This window comes from Oryzias latipes, chromosome 11, assembly GCF_053564925.1.
Source record: "Oryzias latipes strain Hd-rR chromosome 11, Olatipes_Hd-rR_3.1".
NCBI lineage: Eukaryota > Metazoa > Chordata > Actinopteri > Beloniformes > Adrianichthyidae > Oryzias > Oryzias latipes.
This window is the reverse complement of record NC_136247.1, coordinates 168,435-188,228: the sequence shown is the minus strand read 5'-3', so window position 1 is coordinate 188,228 and position 19,794 is coordinate 168,435.

The window sequence follows — 19,794 nt, the reverse complement described above, 5'->3', positions numbered from 1 at the left end:
TTCACTTTTGAGTGCATATTGTACATAAGTTTTTCATTCAAAAGTGTCAAAAAAGCGTTTTCAGCCCTAAACAGCACTGTTTTGACTTTCCACTTAGTAGGTGACAAGAAATGACACTTGCTTCACTTTTGAGTGCATATTGTACATAAAAATAAGTTTTTCAATTCAAAACTGTCAAAATAGCGTTTTCAGCTCTAAAAAGCACCGTTCGGACTTATCCACTTACTAGGTGACAAGAAATAACACGTTCTTCATGTGCAGATGAGAACTTTGACGTTTGAGTGCATTTCCGCCACGAAAATCAGTTTTTCATTCAAAAGTGTCAAAATAGCGTTTTCAGGTCCAAATAGCACAGTTTGGACATCTCCACTTAGAAGCTGACAAGAAATGACACTTGCTTCACTTTTGAGTGCATATTGTACTTAATAATAAGTTTTTCATTCAAAAGTGTCAAAATAGCGTTTTCAGCTCTAGAAAGCACTGTTTGGTCTTCTACACTTACTTGGTGACAATATATAATACGTTCTGCACTTTTGAGAGCATATTGTACATAAAAATAAGTTTTTCATTCAAAAGATTCAAAAAAGCGTTTTCAGCCCTAAACAGCACTGTTTTGACTTTCCACTTAGTAAGTGACAAGAAATGACACTTGCTTCACTTTTGAGTGCATATTGTACATAAAAATAAGTTTTTCTTTCAAACGTGTCAAAAAAGCGTTTTCGGCTCAAAACAGCACTGTTTGGACTTATCCACTTACAAGGTGACAATATATAACACGTTCTTCATCTGCAAATGAGAACTTTGACTTTTAAGTGCATTTTGGCCACAAAAATCAGTTTTTCATTCAAAAGAGTCATATAAGCGTTTTCAGCTCCAAACAGCACTGTTTGGACTCGTCCAATTATTGCGTGACAAGATATAACACGTTCTTCATATGCAAATGAGAACTTTGACTTTTGAGTGCATTTTGGCCACAAAAAAGAGTTTTTCATTCAAAAGTGTCAAAATAGCGTTTTCAGCTCTAAAAAGCACTGTTTGGACTTTTCAACTTAGAAGCTGACAACAAATAACACTTTCTTCTGTTTTGAGTGCATATTGTACATAAAAAATCAGTTTTTCATTCAAAAGAGTCATAAAAGCGTTTTCAGCTCCAAACAGCACTGTTTGGACTTATCCAGTTACTGCGTGACAAGATGTATCACGTTCTTCATCTGAAAATGAGAATTTTAACTTTTGAGTGCTTTTTGGCCACAAAAAACAGTTTTTCATTCAAAAATGTCAAAAAAGCGTTTTCACCTCTAAAAAGCACCGTTTGGGTCTTCACTTACAAGGTGACAAGAAATAACACTTGCTTCACTTTTGAGAGCATTTTGTACATAAAAACAGTTTTTCATTCAAAAGTGTCATAAAAGCGTTTTCAGCTCTAGAAGGCACTGTTTGGTCTTTTCCACTTACTGTGTGACAATATATATACGTTCTACACTTTTGAGAGCATTTTGTACATAAAAATCAGTTTTTCATTCAAAAGTTTCGAAAAAGCGTTTTCAGCCCTAAACAGCACTCTTTGGACTTATCCACTTACTAGGTGACAAGAAATAACACGTTCTTCATGTGCAGATGAGAACTTTGACGTTTGAGTGCATTTCGGCCACGAAAATCAGTTTTTCATTCAAAAGTGTCAAAATAGCGTTTTCAGGTCCAAATAGCACAGTTTGGACATCTCCACTTAGAGGCTGACAAGAAATGACAATTGCTTCACTTTTGAGTGCATATTGTACATAAGTTTTTCATTCAAAAGTGTCAAAAAAGCGTTTTCAGCCCTAAACAGCACTGTTTTGACTTTCCACTTAGTAGGTGACAAGAAATGACACTTGCTTCACTTTTGAGTGCATATTGTACATAAAAATAAGTTTTTCAATTCAAAACTGTCAAAATAGCGTTTTCAGCTCTAAAAAGCACCGTTCGGACTTATCCACTTACTAGGTGACAAGAAATAACACGTTCTTCATGTGCAGATGAGAACTTTGACGTTTGAGTGCATTTCCGCCACGAAAATCAGTTTTTCATTCAAAAGTGTCAAAATAGCGTTTTCAGGTCCAAATAGCACAGTTTGGACATCTCCACTTAGAAGCTGACAAGAAATGACACTTGCTTCACTTTTGAGTGCATATTGTACTTAATAATAAGTTTTTCATTCAAAAGTGTCAAAATAGCGTTTTCAGCTCTAGAAAGCACTGTTTGGTCTTCTACACTTACTTGGTGACAATATATAATACGTTCTGCACTTTTGAGAGCATATTGTACATAAAAATAAGTTTTTCATTCAAAAGATTCAAAAAAGCGTTTTCAGCCCTAAACAGCACTGTTTTGACTTTCCACTTAGTAAGTGACAAGAAATGACACTTGCTTCACTTTTGAGTGCATATTGTACATAAAAATAAGTTTTTCAATTCAAAACTGTCAAAATAGCGTTTTCAGCTCTAGAAAGCACTGTTTGATCTTCTCCACTTACTTGGTGACAATATATGATACTTTCTGCACTTTTGAGAGCATATTGTACATAAAAATCAGTTTTTCATTCAAAAGTGTCAAAAAAGCGTTTTCGGCTCAAAACAGCATTGTTTGGACTTCATCCAGTTACTGCGTGACAAGATATAACACGTTCTTCATCTGCAAATGAGAACTTTGACTTTTGAGTGCATTTTGGCCACAAAAAACAGTTTTTCATTCAAAAGTGTCAAAATAGCGTTTTCAGCTCTAAAAAGCACCGTTTGGACTTCTCCACTTACAAAGTGACAAGATGAAACACTTCCTTCACTTTTGGGAGCATATTGGAAAAAAAAAATCAGTTTTTCATTCAGAAAGCGTTTTTAGCTCCAAATAGCACTGTTTTGACTTCTCCACTTACTAGGTGTCAAGAAATTACACTTGGTTCACTTTTGAGAGCATATTGTACATAAAAATCAGTTTTTCTTTCAAAAGTGTCAAAAAAGCGTTTTCGGCTCAAAACAGCACTGTTTGGACTTATCCACTTACAAGGTGACAATATATAACACGTTCTTCATCTGCAAATGAGAACTTTGACTTTTGAGTGCATTTTGGCCACAAAAATCAGTTTTTCATTCAAAAGAGTCATAAAAGCGTTTTCAGCTCCAAACAGCACTGTTTGGACTCGTCCAATTACTGCGTGACAAGATATAACACGTTCTTCATATGCAAATGAGAACTTTGACTTTTGAGTGCATTTTGGCCACAAAAAAGAGTTTTTCATTCAAAAGTGTCAAAATAGCGTTTTCAGCTCTAAAAAGCACTGTTTGGACTTTTCAACTTAGAAGCTGACAACAAATAACACTTTCTTCTGTTTTGAGTGCATATTGTACATAAAAAATCAGTTTTTCATTCAAAAGAGTCATAAAAGCGTTTTCAGCTCCAAACAGCACTGTTTGGACTTATCCAGTTACTGCGTGACAAGATGTATCACGTTCTTCATCTGCAAATGAGAATTTTAACTTTTGAGTGCTTTTTGGCCACAAAAAACAGTTTTCCATTCAAAAATGTCAAAAAAGCGTTTTCACCTCTAAAAAGCACCATTTGGGTCTTCACTTACAAGGTGACAAGAAATAACACTTGCTTCACTTTTGAGAGCATTTTGTACATAAAAATCAGTTTTTCATTCAAAAGTTTCAAAAAAGCGTTTTCAGCCCTAAACAGCACTCTTTGGACTCATCCACTTACTAGGTGACAAGAAATAACACGTTCTTCATGTGCAGATGAGAACTTTGACGTTTGAGTGCATTTCGGCCACGAAAATCAGTTTTTCATTCAAAAGTGTCAAAATAGCGTTTTCAGGTCCAAATAGCACAGTTTGGACATCTCCACTTAGAGGCTGACAAGAAATGACAATTGCTTCACTTTTGAGTGCATATTGTACATAATAAGTTTTTCATTCAAAAGTGTCAAAAAAGCGTTTTCAGCCCTAAACAGCACTGTTTTGACTTTCCACTTAGTAGGTGACAAGAAATGACACTTGCTTCACTTTTGAGTGCATATTGTACATAAAAATAAGTTTTTCAATTCAAAACTGTCAAAATAGCGTTTTCAGCTCTAGAAAGCACTGTTTGATCTTCTCCACTTACTTGGTGACAATATATGATACTTTCTGCACTTTTGAGGTCATATTGTACATAAAAATCAGTTTTTCATTCAAAAGTGTCAAAAAAGCGTTTTCGGCTCAAAACAGCATTGTTTGGACTTCATCCAGTTACTGCGTGACAAGATATAACACGTTCTTCATCTGCAAATGAGAACTTTGACTTTTGAGTGCATTTTGGCCACAAAAAACAGTTTTTCATTCAAAAGTGTCAAAATAGCGTTTTCAGCTCTAAAAAGCACCGTTCGGACTTATCCACTTACTAGGTGACAAGAAATAACACGTTCTTCATGTGCAGATGAGAACTTTGACGTTTGAGTGCATTTCGGCCACGAAAATCAGTTTTTCATTCAAAAGTGTCAAAATAGCGTTTTCAGGTCCAAATAGCACAGTTTGGACATCTCCACTTAGAGGCTGACAAGAAATGACACTTGCTTCACTTTTGAGTGCATATTGTACTTAATAATAAGTTTTTCATTCAAAAGTGTCAAAATAGCGTTTTCAGCTCTAGAAAGCACTGTTTGGTCTTCTACACTTACTCGGTGACAATATATAATACGTTCTGCACTTTTGAGAGCATATTGTACATAAAAATAAGTTTTTCATTCAAAAGATTCAAAAAAGCGTTTTCAGCCCTAAACAGTACTGTTTTGACTTTCCACTTAGTAAGTGACAAGAAATGACACTTGCTTCACTTTTGAGTGCATATTGTACATAAAAATAAGTTTTTCAATTCAAAACTGTCAAAATAGCGTTTTCAGCTCTAGAAAGCACTGTTTGATCTTCTCCACTTACTTGGTGACAATATATGATACTTTCTGCACTTTTGAGAGCATTTTGTACATAAAAAACAGTTTTTCATTCAAAAGTGTCAAAATAGCGTTTTCAGCTCTAAAAAGCACCGTTTGGACTTCTCCACTTACAAAGTGACAAGATGAAACACTTCCTTCACTTTTGGGAGCATATTGGGGAAAAAAAAAATCAGTTTTTCATTCAAAAAGCGTTTTTAGCTCCAAATAGCACTGTTTTGAATTCTCCACTTACTAGGTGTCAAGAAATTACACTTGGTTCACTTTTGAGTGCATTTTGGCCACAAAAAAGAGTTTTTCATTCAAAAGTGTCAAAATAGCGTTTTCAGCTCTAAAAAGCACTGTTTGGACTTTTCAACTTAGAAGCTGACAACAAATAACACTTTCTTCTGTTTTGAGTGCATATTGTACATAAAAAATCAGTTTTTCATTCAAAAGAGTCATAAAAGCGTTTTCAGCTCCAAACAGCACTGTTTGGACTCGTCCAAGTACTGCGTGACAAGATATGACACGTTCTTCATCTGCAAATGAGAACTTTGGCTTTTGAGTGCATTTTGGCCACGAAAATCAGTTTTTCATTCAAAAGTGTCAAAATAGCGTTTTCAGCTCTAGAAAGCACTGTTTGGACTTTTCCACTTAGAAACTGACAAGAAATAACACTGTCTTCTCTTTTGAGTGCATATTTTACATAAAAATCAGTTTTTCATTCAAAAGTGTCATAAAAGCGTTTTCAGCTCCAAACAGCACTGTTTGGACTCGTCCAATTACTGCGTGACAAGATATAACACGTTCTTCATGTGCAAATGAGAACTTTGGCTTTTGAGTGCATTTTTCCACAAAAAACAGTTTTTCATTCAAAAGTGTCAAAATAGCGTTTTCACCTCTAAAAAGCACTGTTTGGACTTATCCACTTGCAAGGTGACAAGAAATAACACGTTCTTCATCTGCAAATGAGAACTTTGACTTTTGAGTGCATTTTGGCCACAAAAATCAGTTTTTAATTCAAAAATGTCAAAATAGCGTTTTCAGCTCTAGAAAGCACTGTTTTGACTTTTCCACTTACTTGGTGACAAAAAATAACACTTGCTTCACCTAACCACTCAGTTCAAGAAAGTGTTATTTTATGCCACGTTAAAAGTATAAAAGTCAAAACAGTCATAGAGCCAAAACGCTTTTTTGACAGTTTTGGCACTTTTGACTCAAAAAAGGATTTCTCAGCAAAAAATAGGCTCAAAAATCAGAGTTCTCATTTGCAATTTAGGAAAGTGTTATTTTTTTGTCACGTTGTAAGTTGAAAATTAAAAACAGTCATTGAGCCAAAAACGCTTTTTTGACACATTTGGCACTTTTCACTGACAAAATGATTTTTCAGCAAAAAATAGACTCAAAGGTCAAAGTTCTCATTTGCAGTTCAAGAAAGTGTTATTTTTTTATCACGTTGTAAGTTGAAAATTCAAAACAGTCATTAAGCCAAAAACGCTTTTTTGACACTTTTGACTGACAAAATGATTTTTAGCAAAAAATATACTCAAAAGTCAAATATACTCAAAAATATACTCAAAAAATATACTCAAAAGTTCTCATTTGCAGTTCAAGAATGTGTAATTTTTTGTCACGTTTGAAGTTGAAAATTCAAAACAGCCATTGAGCCAAAAACGCTTTTTTGACACTTTTGACTGACAAAATGATTTTTTTAGCAACAAATGCACCCAAAAGTTGAAGTTCTCATTTGATGTTCCAGAAAGTGTTATATTTTCTCAAGTTGTTAGTTGAATATTCAAACCAGTCATACTCTGAGCAGAAAATGTTTTTTTGACACTTTTGACACTTTTGACTGACAAAATGAATTTTTAGCTCAAAACCATTTAAAGTTTAAAGTTCTCAATTGCAGTTCAAGAAAGTGTTATTTTTTTGTCACGTTGTAAGTTGAAAATTCAAAACAGTAATACTCTGAGCATAAAAGACTTTTTTGACACTTTTGGCACTTTTAACTGGGAAAATGATTTCTTAGCAAAAAATAGACACAAAATTGAAAGTTTTCATTTGCAGTTCAAGAAAGTGTTAGTTTTTGTCATGTTGTCATTTGAAACTTCAAACCAGTAACACTTAGAGCCGAAAACGCTTTTTTGACACTTTTGGCACTTTTGACTGACAAAATGATTTTTTTTAGCAACAAATGCACCCAAAAGTTGAAGTTCTCATTTGATGTTCCAGAAAGTGTTATATTTTGTCATGTTGTAAGTTGAATATTCAAAACAGTCATACTCTGAGCAGAAAATGCTTTTTTGACACTTTTGACACTTTTGACTGACAAAACAAATTTTAAGCACAAAACCACTTAAAGTTTAAAGTTCTCATTTGCAGTTCAAGAAAGTGTTATTTTTTGTCATGTTGTAAGTTGAAAATTCAAACCAGTCATATTCTGAGCTGAAACCGCTTTTTTGACACTTTTGTACTTTTGACTGACAAAATGATTTCTCAGCAAAAAATAGACTCAAAAGTCAAAGTTCTCATTTGCAGTTCAAGAAAGTTTTATTTTATGCCACGTTGTAAGTTTAAAATTCAAAACAGTCATAGAGCCGAAAACGCTTTTTTGACACTTTTGGCAGTTTTGACTGACAAAATGATTTCTCAGCAAAAAATAGACTCAAAAGTCAAAGTTCTCATTTGCAGTTCAAGAAAGTGTTATTTTTTTGTCACGTTGTAAATTATAAATTCAAAACAGTCATAGAGCCGAAAACGCTTTTTTGACACTTTTGGCACTTTTGACTGACAATATGATTTCTCAGCAAAAAATAGGCTCAAAAGTCAAAGTTTTCATTTGCAGTTCAAGAAAGTGTTAGTTTTTGTCACGTTGTAAGTTGAAAATTCAAAACATTCATACTCTGAGCATAAAATACTTTTTTACACTTCTGGCCCTTTTTTACTGACAAAATGAATTTTTAGCAACAAATGCACCCAAAAGTCAAAGTTCTCATTTGATGTTCAAGAAAGTGTTATTTTTTCTCAAGTTTTAAGTTAAATATTAAAACCAGTCATACTCTGAGCAGAAAATGCTTTTTTGACACTTTTGACTGACAAAATGAATTTTAAGCACAAAACCACTTAAAGTTTAAAGTTCTCATTTGCAGTTCAAGAAAGTTTTATTTTATGCCACGTTGTAAGTTTAAAATTCAAAACAGTCATAGAGCCGAAAACGCTTTATTGACACTTTTGGCACTTTTGACTGACAAAATGATTTTTTTTAGCAACAAATGCACCCAAAAGTTGAAGTTCTCATTTGATGTTCCAGAAAGTCTTATATTTTGTCATGTTGTAAGTTGAATATTCAAAACAGTCATACTCTGAGCAGAAAATGCTTTTTTGACACTTTTGACACTTTTGACTGACAAAACGAATTTTAAGCACAAAACCACTTAAAGTTTAAAGTTCTCATTTGCAGTTCAAGAAAGTGTTATTTTATGCCACGTTGTAAGTTTAAAATTCAAAACAGTCATAGAGCCGAAAACGCTTTATTGACACTTTTGGCACTTTTGACTGACAAAATGATTTTTTTTAGCAACAAATGCACCCAAAAGTTGAAGTTCTCATTTGATGTTCCAGAAAGTGTTATATTTTCTCAAGTTGTAAGTTGAATATTCAAACCAGTCATATTCTGAGCTGAAACCGCTTTTTTGACACTTTTGTAATTTTGACTGAAAAAAATGATTTTTTTTTAGCAAAAAACGCACTTAAAAGTCAAAGTTCTCATTTGCAGTTCAAGAAAGTTTTATTTTATGCCACGTTGTAAGTTTAAAATTCAAAACAGTCATAGAGCCGAAAACGCTTTTTTGACACTTTTGGCACTTTTGACTGACAAAATGATTTTTTTTAGCAACAAATGCACCCAAAAGTTGAAGTTCTCATTTGATGTTCCAGAAAGTGTTATATTTTGTCATGTTGTAAGTTGAATATTCAAAACAGTCATACTCTGAGCAGAAAATGCTTTTTTGACAATTTTGACACTTTTGACTGACAAAACGAATTTTAAGCACAAAACCACTTAAAGTTTAAAGTTCTCATTTGCAGTTCAAGAAAGTGTCATTTTATGCCACGTTGTAAGTTTAAAATTCAAAACAGTCATAGAGCCGAAAACGCTTTATTGACACTTTTGGCACTTTTGACTGACAAAATGATTTTTTTTAGCAACAAATGCACCCAAAAGTTGAAGTTCTCATTTGATGTTCCAGAAAGAGTTATATTTTCTCAAGTTGTAAGTTGAATATTCAAACCAGTCATATTCTGAGCTGAAACCGCTTTTTTGACACTTTTGTAATTTTGACTGAAAAAAATGATTTTTTTTTAGCAAAAAACGCACCTAAAAGTCAAAGTTCTCATTTGCAGTTCAAGAAAGTTTTATTTTATGCCACGTTGTAAGTTGAAAATTCAAAACAGTCATATTCTGAGCTGAAACCGCTTTTTTGACACTTTTGTACTTTTGACTGACAAAATGATTTCTCAGCAAAAAAAAGGCTCAAAAGTCAAAGTTCTTATTTGCAGTTCAAGAAAGTGTTAGTTTTTGTCACGTTCTAAGTTGAAAATTCAAAACAGTCATACTCTGAGCATAAAAGACTTTTTTGACCTTTTTGGCACTTTTAACTGAGAAAATGATTTCTTAGCAAAAAATAGACACAAAATTGAAAGTTCTCATTTGCAGTTCAAGAAAGTGTTAGTTTTTGTCATGTTGTCATTTGAAACTTCAAACCAGTAATACTTATAGCCGAAAATGCTTTTTTTAAACTTTTGGCACTTTTGACTGACAAAATGATTTTTTTAGCAACAAATGCACCCAAAAGTTGAAAATCTCATTTGCAGTTCAAGAAAGTATTAGTTTTTCTCAAGTTGTAAGTTGAATATTCAAAACAGTCATACTCTGAGCATAAAATACTTTTTTGACACTTTTAGCACTTTTATCTGAAAAAATGATTTCTTAGCAAAAAATAGACATAAAATTCAAAATCTCATTTGCAGATCAAGAAAGTGTTAGTTTTTGTCACGTTGTAAGTTGAAAATTCAAAACATTCATACTCTGAGCAGAAAATGCTTTTTTGACACTTTTGACACTTTTGACTGACAAAATGAATTTTAAGCACAAAACCACTTAAAGTTTAAAGTTTCTCATTTTATTTTATGCCACGTTGTAAGTTTAAAATTCAAAACAGTCATAGAGCCGAAAACGCTTTTTTGACACTTTTGGCACTTTTGACTGACAATATGATTTCTCAGCAAAAAATAGACTCAAAAGTCAAAGTTCTCATTTGCAGTTCAAGAATGTGTATTTTTTTGTCACGTTGTAAGTTGAAAATTCAAAACAGTCATTGAGCCGAAAACGCTTTTTTGACACTTTTGGCACTTTTGACTGACAAAATGATTTTTCAGCAAAAAATAGGCTCAAAAGTCAAAGTTTTCATTTGCAGTTCAAGAAAGTGTTAGTTTTTGTCACGTTGTAAGTTGAAAATTCAAAACATTCATACTCTGAGCATAAAATACTATTTTACACTTCTGGCCCTTTTTTACTGACAAAATGAATTTTTAGCAACAAATGCACCCAAAAGTCAAAGTTCTCATTTGATGTTCAAGAAAGTGTTATTTTTTCTCAAGTTTTAAGTTAAATATTAAAACCAGTCATACTCTGAGCAGAAAATGCTTTTTTGACACTTTTGACACTTTTGACTGACAAAATGAATTTTAAGCACAAAACCACTTAAAGTTTAAAGTTTCTCATTTTATTTTATGCCACGTTGTAAGTTTAAAATTCAAAACAGTCATAGAGCCGAAAACGCTTTTTTGACACTTTTGGCACTTTTGACTGACAATATGATTTCTCAGCAAAAAATAGACTCAAAAGTCAAAGTTCTCATTTGCAGTTCAAGAATGTGTATTTTTTTGTCACGTTGTAAGTTGAAAATTCAAAACAGTCATTGAGCCGAAAACGCTTTTTTGACACTTTTGGCACTTTTGACTGACAAAATGATTTTTCAGCAAAAAATAGGCTCAAAAGTCAAAGTTTTCATTTGCAGTTCAAGAAAGTGTTAGTTTTTGTCACGTTGTAAGTTGAAAATTCAAAACATTCATACTCTGAGCATAAAATACTTTTTTACACTTCTGGCCCTTTTTTACTGACAAAATGAATTTTTAGCAACAAATGCACCCAAAAGTCAAAGTTCTCATTTGATTTTCAAGAAAGTGTTATTTTTTCTCAAGTTTTAAGTTAAATATTAAAACCAGTCATACTCTGAGCAGAAAATGCTTTTTTGACACTTTTGACTGACAAAATGAATTTTACGCACAAAACCACTTAAAGTTTAAAGTTCTCATTTGCAGTTCAAGAAAGTTTTATTTTATGCCACGTTGTAAGTTTAAAATTCAAAACAGTCATAGAGCCGAAAACGCTTTATTGACACTTTTGGCACTTTTGACTCAAAAAATGATTTCTCAGCAAAAAAAAGGCTCAAAAGTCAAAGTTCTTATTTGCAGTTCAAGAAAGTGTTAGTTTTTGTCACGTTGTAAGTTGAAAATTCAAAACAGTCATACTCTGAGCATAAAAGACTTTTTTGACACTTTTGGCACTTTTAACTGAGAAAATGATTTTTTAGCAAAAAATAGACACAAAATTGAAAGTTCTCATTTGCAGTTCAAGAAAGTGTTAGTTTTTGTCATGTTGTCATTTGAAACTTCAAACCAGTAATACTTAGAGCCGAAAACGCTTTTTTTACACTTTTGGCACTTTTGACTGACAAAATGATTTTTTTAGCAACAAATGCACCCAAAAGTTGAAAATCTCATTTGCAGTTCAAGAAAGTATTAGTTTTTCTCAAGTTGTAAGTTGAATATTCAAAACAGTCATACTCTGAGCATAAAATACTTTTTTGACACTTTTAGCACTTTTATCTGAAAAAATGATTTCTTAGCAAAAAATAGACACAAAATTCAAAATCTCATTTGCAGTTCAAGAAAATGTTAGTTTTTGTCACGTTGTAAGTTGAAAATTCAAAACAGTCATACTCTGAGCATAAAAGACTTTTTTGACAATTTTGGCACTTTTGACTCAAAAGATCATTTCTCAGCAAAAAATAGGCTCAAAAGTCAAAGTTCTCATTTGCAGTTCAAGAAAGTGTTAGTTTTTTGTCACGTTGTAAGTTTAAAATTCAAAACAGTCATAGAGCCGAAAACGCTTTTTTGACACTTTTGGCACTTTTGACTGACAAAATGATTTTTCAGCAAAAAATAGGCTCAAAAGTCAAAGTTTTCATTTGCAGTTCAAGAAAGTGTTAGTTTTTGTCACGTTGTAAGTGTAAAATTCAAAACATTCATACTCTGAGCATAAAATACTTTTTTACACTTCTGGCCCTTTTTTACTGACAAAATGAATTTTTAGCAACAAATGCACCCAAAAGTGAAAGTTCTCATTTGATATTCCAGAAAGTGTTATATTTTCTCAAGTTGTAAGTTGAATATTCAAACCAGTCATATTCTGAGCTGAAACCGCTTTTTTGACACTTTTGTACTTTTGACTGAAAAAAATGATTTTTTTTAGCAAAAAACGCACCTAAAAGTCAAAGTTCTCATTTGCAGTTCAAGAAAGTATTATTTTTTGTCATGTTGTAAGTTGAAAATTCAAACCAGTCATATTCTGAGCTGAAACCGCTTTTTTGACACTTTTGTACTTTTGACTGACAAAATGATTTCTCAGCAAAAAAAAGGCTCAAAAGTCAAAGTTCTTATTTGCAGTTCAAGAAAGTGTTAGTTTTTGTCACGTTGTAAGTTGAAAATTCAAAACAGTCATACTCTGAGCATAAAAGACTTTTTTGACACTTTTGGCACTTTTAACTGAGAAAATGATTTCTTAGCAAAAAATAGACACAAAATTGAAAGTTCTCATTTGCAGTTCAAGAAAGTGTTAGTTTTTGTCATGTTGTCATTTGAAACTTCAAACCAGTAATACTTATAGCCGAAAATGCTTTTTTTACACTTTTGGCACTTTTGACTGACAAAATGATTTTTTTAGCAACAAATGCACCCAAAAGTTGAAAATCTCATTTGCAGTTCAAGAAAGTATTAGTTTTTCTCAAGTTGTAAGTTGAATATTCAAAACAGTCATACTCTGAGCATAAAATACTTTTTTGACACTTTTAGCACTTTTATCTGAAAAAATGATTTCTTAGCAAAAAATAGACACAAAATTCAAAATCTCATTTGCAGTTCAAGAAAGTGTTAGTTTTTGTCACGTTGTAAGTTGAAAATTCAAAACAGTCATACTCTGAGCATAAAAGACTTTTTTGACAATTTTGGCACTTTTGACTCAAAAGATCATTTCTCAGCAAAAAATAGGCTCAAAAGTCAAAGTTCTCATTTGCAGTTCAAGAAAGTGTTAGTTTTTGTCACGTTGTAAGTTGAAAATTCAAAACATTCATACTCTGAGCATAAAATACTTTTTTACACTTTTGGCACTTTTGACTGACAAAATGAATTTTTAGCAACAAATGCACCCAAAAGTCAAAGTTCTCGTTTGATGTTCAAGAAAGTGTAATTTTTTCTCAAGTTTTAAGTTAAATATTAAAACCAGTCATACTCTGAGCAGAAAATGCTTTTTTGACATTTTTGACACTTTTGACTGACAAAATGAATTTTAAGCACAAAACCACTTAAAGTTTAAAGTTTCTCATTTTATTTTATGCCACGTTGTAAGTTTAAAATTCAAAACAGTCATAGAGCCGAAAACGCTTTTTTGACACTTTTGGCACTTTTGACTGACAATATGATTTCTCAGCAAAAAATAGACTCATAAGTCAAAGTTCTCATTTGCAGTTCAAGAATGTGTATTTTTTTGTCACGTTGTAAGTTGAAAATTCAAAACATTCATACTCTGAGCATAAAATACTATTTTACACTTCTGGCCCTTTTTTACTGACAAAATGAATTTTTAGCAACAAATGCACCCAAAAGTCAAAGTTCTCATTTGATGTTCAAGAAAGTGTTATTTTTTCTCAAGTTTTAAGTTAAATATTAAAACCAGTCATACTCTGAGCAGAAAATGCTTTTTTGACACTTTTGACTGACAAAATGAATTTTAAGCACAAAACCACTTAAAGTTTAAAGTTCTCATTTGCAGTTCAAGAAAGTTTTATTTTATGCCACGTTGTAAGTTTAAAATTCAAAACAGTCATACTCTGAGCAGAAAATGCTTTTTTGACACTTTTGACACTTTTGACTGACAAAATGAATTTTAAGCACAAAACCACTTAAAGTTTAAAGTTCTCATTTGCAGTTCAAGAAAGTGTTATTTTATGCCACGTTGTAAGTTTAAAATTCAAAACAGTCATAGAGCCGAAAACGCTTTATTGACACTTTTGGCACTTTTGACTGACAAAATGATTTTTTTTTAGCAACAAATGCACCCAAAAGTTGAAGTTCTCATTTGATGTTCCAGAAAGTGTTATATTTTCTCAAGTTGTAAGTTGAATATTCAAACCAGTCATATTCTGAGCTGAAACCGCTTTTTTGACACTTTTGTAATTTTGACTGAAGAAAATGATTTTTTTTAGCAAAAAACGCACCTAAAAGTCAAAGTTCTCATTTGCAGTTCAAGAAAGTTTTATTTTATGCCACGTTGTAAGTTTAAAATTCAAAACAGTCATAGAGCCGAAAACGCTTTTTTGACACTTTTGGCACTTTTGACTGACAAAATGATTTTTTTTAGCAACAAATGCACCCAAAAGTTGAAGTTCTCATTTGATGTTCCAGAAAGTGTTATATTTTCTCAAGTTGTAAGTTGAATATTCAAACCAGTCATATTCTGAGCTGAAACCGCTTTTTTGACACTTTTGTACTTTTGACTGACAAAATGATTTCTCAGCAAAAAATAGACTCAAAAGTCAAAGTTCTCATTTGCAGTTCAAGAAAGTGTTATTTTTTTGTCACGTTGTAAGTTTAAAATTCAAAACAGTCATAGAGCCGAAAACGCTTTTTTGACACTTTTGGCACTTTTGACTGACAAAATGATTTCTCAGCAAAAAATAGACTCAAAAGTCAAAGTTCTCATTTGCAGTTCAAGAAAGTGTTATTTTTTTGTCACGTTGTATGTTTAAAATTGAAAACAGTCATAGAGCCGAAAACGCTTTTTTGACACTTTTGGCACTTTTGACTGACAAAATGATTTTTCAGCAAAAAATAGGCTCAAAAGTCAAAGTTTTCATTTGCAGTTCAAGAAAGTGTTAGTTTTTGTCACGTTGTAAGTTGAAAATTCAAAATATTCATACTCTGAGCATAAAATACTATTTTACACTTCTGGCCCTTTTTTACTGACAAAATGAATTTTTAGCAACAAATGCACCCAAAAGTCAAAGTTCTCATTTGATGTTCAAGAAAGTGTTATTTTTTCTCAAGTTTTAAGTTAAATATTAAAACCAGTCATACTCTGAGCAGAAAATGCTTTTTTGACACTTTTGACTGACAAAATGAATTTTAAGCACAAAACCACTTAAAGTTTAAAGTTCTCAGTTGCAGTTCAAGAAAGTTTTATTTTATGCCACGTTGTAAGTTTAAAATTCAAAACAGTCATACTCTGAGCAGAAAATGCTTTTTTGACACTTTTGACTGACAAAATGAATTTTAAGCACAAAACCACTTAAAGTTTAAAGTTCTCATTTGCAGTTCAAGAAAGTGTTATTTTATGCCACGTTGTAAGTTTAAAATTCAAAACAGTCATAGAGCCGAAAACGCTTTATTGACACTTTTGGCACTTTTGACTGACAAAATGATTTTTTTTTAGCAACAAATGCACCCAAAAGTTGAAGTTCTCATTTGATGTTCCAGAAAGTGTTATATTTTCTCAAGTTGTAAGTTGAATATTCAAACCAGTCATATTCTGAGCTGAAACCGCTTTTTTGACACTTTTGTAATTTTGACTGAAGAAAATGATTTTTTTTAGCAAAAAACGCACCTAAAAGTCAAAGTTCTCATTTGCAGTTCAAGAAAGTTTTATTTTATGCCACGTTGTAAGTTTAAAATTCAAAACAGTCATAGAGCCGAAAACGCTTTTTTGACACTTTTGGCACTTTTGACTGACAAAATGATTTTTTTTAGCAACAAATGCACCCAAAAGTTGAAGTTCTCATTTGATGTTCCAGAAAGTGTTATATTTTCTCAAGTTGTAAGTTGAATATTCAAACCAGTCATATTCTGAGCTGAAATCGCTTTTTTGACACTTTTGTACTTTTGACTGACAAAATGATTTCTCAGCAAAAAAAAGGCTCAAAAGTCAAAGTTCTCATTTGCAGTTCAAGAAAGTGTTATTTTTTTGTCACGTTGTAAGTTTAAAATTCAAAACAGTCATAGAGCCGAAAACGCTTTTTTGACACTTTTGGCACTTTTGACTGACAAAATGATTTCTCAGCAAAAAATAGACTCAAAAGTCAAAGTTCTCATTTGCAGTTCAAGAAAGTGTTATTTTTTTGTCACGTTGTATGTTTAAAATTGAAAACAGTCATAGAGCCGAAAACGCTTTTTTGACACTTTTGGCACTTTTGACTGACAAAATGATTTTTCAGCAAAAAATAGGCTCAAAAGTCAAAGTTTTCATTTGCAGTTCAAGAAAGTGTTAGTTTTTGTCACGTTGTAAGTTGAAAATTCAAAATATTCATACTCTGAGCATAAAATACTATTTTACACTTCTGGCCCTTTTTTACTGACAAAATGAATTTTTAGCAACAAATGCACCCAAAAGTCAAAGTTCTCATTTGATGTTCAAGAAAGTGTTATTTTTTCTCAAGTTTTAAGTTAAATATTAAAACCAGTCATACTCTGAGCAGAAAATGCTTTTTTGGCACTTTTGACTGACAAAATGATTTTTTTTTAGCAACAAATGCACCCAAAAGTTGAAGTTCTCATTTGATGTTCCAGAAAGTGTTATATTTTCTCAAGTTGTAAGTTGAATATTCAAACCAGTCATATTCTGAGCTGAAACCGCTTTTTTGACACTTTTGTAATTTTGACTAAAGAAAATGATTTTTTTTTAGCAAAAAACGCACCTAAAAGTCAAAGTTCTCATTTGCAGTTCAAGAAAGTTTTATTTTATGCCACGTTGTAAGTTTAAAATTCAAAACAGTCATAGAGCCGAAAACGCTTTTTTGACACTTTTGGCACTTTTGACTGACAAAATGATTTTTTTTAGCAACAAATGCACCCAAAAGTTGAAGTTCTCATTTGATGTTCCAGAAAGTGTTATATTTTCTCAAGTTGTAAGTTGAATATTCAAACCAGTCATATTCTGAGCTGAAATCGCTTTTTTGACACTTTTGTACTTTTGACTGACAAAATGATTTCTCAGCAAAAAAAAGGCTCAAAAGTCAAAGTTCTTATTTGCAGTTCAAGAAAGTGTTAGTTTTTGTCACGTTGTAAGTTTAAAATTCAAAACAGTCATATTCTGAGCATAAAAGACTTTTTTGACACTTTTGGCACTTTTAACTGAGAAAATGATTTCTTAGAAAAAAATAAACACAAAATTGAAAGTTCTCATTTGCAGTTCAAGAAAGTGTTAGTTTTTGTCATGTTGTCATTTGAAACTTCAAACCAGTAATACTTATAGCCGAAAATGCTTTTTTTACACTTTTGGCACTTTTGACTGACAAAATGATTTTTTTAGCAACAAATGCACCCAAAAGTTGAAAATCTCATTTGCAGTTCAAGAAAGTATTAGTTTTTCTCAAGTTGTAAGTTGAATATTCAAAACAGTCATACTCTGAGCATAAAATACTTTTTTGACACTTTTAGCACTTTTATCTGAAAAAATGATTTCTTAGCAAAAAATAGACACAAAATTCAAAATCTCATTTGCAGTTCAAGAAAGTGTTAGTTTTTGTCACGTTGTAAGTTGAAAATTCAAAACAGTCATACAATAAGCATAAAAGACTTTTTTGACAATTTTGGCACTTTTGACTCAAAAGATCATTTCTCAGCAAAAAATAGGCTCAAAAGTCAAAGTTCTCATTTGCAGTTCAAGAAAGTGTTAGTTTTTGTAACGTTGTAAGTTGAAAATTCAAAACATTCATACTCTGAGCATAAAATACTTTTTTACACTTTTGGCACTTTTGACTGACAAAATGAATTTTTAGCAACAAATGCACCCAAAAGTCAAAGTTCTCATTTGATGTTCAAGAAAGTGTTATTTTTTCTCAAGTTTTAAGTTAAATATTAAAACCAGTCATACTCTGAGTAGAAAATGCTTTTTTGACACTTTTGACACTTTTGACTGACAAAATGAATTTTAAGCACAAAACCACTTAAAGTTTAAAGTTTCTCATTTTATTTTATGCCACGTTGTAAGTTTAAAATTCAAAACAGTCATAGAGCCAAAAACGCTTTTTTGACACTTTTGGCACTTTTGACTGACAATATGATTTCTCAGCAAAAAATAGACTCAAAAGTCAAAGTTCTCATTTGCAGTTCAAGAATGTGTATTTTTTTGTCACGTTGTAAGTTGAAAATTCAAAACAGTCATTGAGCCGAAAACGCTTTTTTGACACTTTTGGCACTTTTGACTGACAAAATGATTTTTCAGCAAAAAATAGGCTCAAAAGTCAAAGTTTTCATTTGCAGTTCAAGAAAGTGTTAGTTTTTGTCACGTTGTAAGTTGAAAATTCAAAACATTCATACTCTGAGCATAAAATACTTTTTTACACTTCTGGCCCTTTTTTACTGACAAAATGAATTTTTAGCAACAAATGCACCCAAAAGTCAAAGTTCTCATTTGATGTTCAAGAAAGTGTTATTTTTTCTCAAGTTTTAAGTTAAATATTAAAACCAGTCATACTCTGAGCAGAAAATGTTTTTTTGACACTTTTGACTGACAAAATGAATTTTAAGCACAAAACCACTTAAAGTTTAAAGTTCTCATTTGCAGTTCAAGAAAGTTTTATTTTATGCCACGTTGTAAGTTTAAAATTCAAAACAGTCATACTCTGAGCAGAAAATGCTTTTTTGACACTTTTGACACTTTTGACTGACAAAATGAATTGTAAGCACAAAACCACTTAAAGTTTAAAGTTCTCATTTGCAGTTCAAGAAAGTGTTATTTTATGCCACGTTGTAAGTTTAAAATTCAAAACAGTCATAGAGCCGAAAACGCTTTATTGACACTTTTGGCACTTTTGACTGACAAAATGATTTTTTTTAGCAACAAATGCACCCAAAAGTTGAAGTTCTCATTTGATGTTCCAGAAAGTGTTTTTTTTTCTCAAGTTGTAAGTTGAATATTCAAAACAGTCATACTCTGAGCATAAAATACTTTTTTGACACTTGTGGCACTTTTAACTGAAAAAATGATTTCTTAGCAAAAAATAGACACAAAATTAAGGTTCTCATTTGCAGTTCAAGAAAATGTTAGTTTTTATCATGTTTTCAGTTGAAACTTCAAACCAGTAATACTTAGAGCCAAAACGCTTTTAAGACACTTTTGGCACTTTTGACTGACAAAATGATTTTTTAGCAAAAAAATGCACCCAAAATTCAAAATCTCATTTGCAGTTCAAGAAAGTGTTAGTTTTTGTCACGTTGTAAGTTGAAAATTCAAAACATTCATACTCTGAGCATAAAATACTTTTTTACACTTCTGGCCCTTTTTTACTGACAAAATGAATTTTTAGCAACAAATGCACCCAAAAGTCAAAGTTCTCATTTGATGTTCAAGAAAGTGTTATTTTTTCTCAAGTTTTAAGTTAAATATTAAAACCAGTCATACTCTGAGCAGAAAATGTTTTTTTGACACTTGACTGACAAAATGAATTTTAAGCACAAAAC